Genomic DNA, 1,645 nt, shown 5'->3' with positions numbered 1-1,645 from the left:
TTTCTTTTTTCTTAAATAAAATAAATATGTTTCCTATACATTCTTTTCTACTTTAAACCCATGACTTGTGTAATTAAACTTTTTTAAAGTTCCCATAGTGCTTTTGTGACGTTAGTGTAGGATAGAAATATTTTTGGAGTGGAACAGCAGAAAGTCTGCGAATCTGCAGGCTTGGCTTGCATATTGGTTTGCTGTTTATTCTCCATATGGCTCTGTGTTTTCTTGGCTTACACATGCCAAATAACTCTTATGTTAGCAACAGACTTAAGAAAAAGACTGAAATTTTTCATTTAGAAAAGTTTTAAGCCAGGGCTTGAGGGGTGAACATCTTTAATCCCAACATTTAGGAGGCCAAGACAGGCGTATCTCTGTGAGTTGGAGGGCATCCTGGTCTTCATGGACCAGGCCCTGACTCAAAATATAAAAAGCAAAACAAAATTATAGAGTGTAAGAAAATACAATACTCAGGAAAAGTATTTGTCAAATACCAAAGAAACCTGAGACATGAGAATCTCATCATAAATAATAATTTTATTTTAAAATTTAATTTATTCGTTTTGAGACAGTATTATTTGCATTGCACTATACTGAACTTTTAAAAATTTGTAGGTCAGTGGCTTCTGCCCGTGCTGCTGTCGTAGACGTGGGCGGCTGTTAGTGCGGCGGCTGTTGGTTCGCGGCAGCAGCGGGCGAGGCGAAGGGGAGAAGTGGCAGCGGTGCGCGGCAGCAAAGGTGGTGCCCGGGGCCCGCGGCGGCAGCGGCACCGAAGGGGGCGAAGATGGCGGACGTGCTCAGCGTCCTGCGACAGTACAACATCCAGAAGAAGGAGATCTTGGTCAAGGGAGACGAAGTCATCTTCGGGGAGTTCTTCTCCTGGCCCAAGAATGTGAAGACCAACTATGTCGTTTGGGGCACTGGAAAGGAAGGCCAACCCAGAGAATACTACACATTGGATTCTATCTTATTTCTACTTAATAATGTACACCTTTCTCATCCTGTTTATGTACGACATGCAGCTACTGAAAACATTCCTGTGGTTAGAAGACCTGACCGAAAAGATCTACTTGGATACCTCAATGGGGAAGCATCAACATCAGCCAGCATCGATAGGAGTGCACCCTTGGAAACAGGTCTTCAGCGGTGCACTCAAGTCAAAAGAGCTGCAGATGAAGTTTTAGCAGAAGCAAAGAAACCACGAATTGAGGATGAAGAGTGTGTGCGTCTTGATAAAGAGAGATTGGCAGCTCGTTTGGAAGGCCATAAAGAAGGGATTGTACAGACTGAACAGATTAGGTCTTTGTCTGAAGCCATGTCAGTGGAAAAAATTGCTGCAATCAAAGCCAAAATTATGGCTAAGAAAAGATCTGCTATCAAGACTGATCTAGATGTTGATATAACTGCCCTTAAACAGAGGAGTTTTGTGGCTGCTGAGGTAGATGTCACCAGAGATATTGTCAGCAGAGAGAGAGTGTGGAGAACGAGAACAACTATCTTACAAAGCACAGGAAAAACTTTCTCCAAGAACATTTTTGCAGCTCTTCAATCTGTAAAAGCCAGAGAAGAAGGGCGTGCCCCTGAACAGCGGCCTGCTCCAAATACAGCCCCTGTGGATCCTACTTTGCGTACAAAGCAGCCTATCCCAGCG

General features: G+C 43.5%; 1 pseudogene; it reads left to right on the top strand.

Annotated features, from left to right (window-relative positions):
- The first annotated feature begins 778 nt into the window (after window positions 1-778).
- The window catches only part of LOC101979270, a 12,230-nt pseudogene continuing 11,363 nt past the window's right edge, over window positions 779-1,645 (top strand).

This window comes from Microtus ochrogaster, unplaced genomic scaffold (genome assembly GCF_000317375.1).
Source record: "Microtus ochrogaster isolate Prairie Vole_2 unplaced genomic scaffold, MicOch1.0 UNK110, whole genome shotgun sequence".
NCBI lineage: Eukaryota > Metazoa > Chordata > Mammalia > Rodentia > Cricetidae > Microtus > Microtus ochrogaster.
This window is presented reverse-complemented; position numbering and strand designations above follow the sequence as displayed.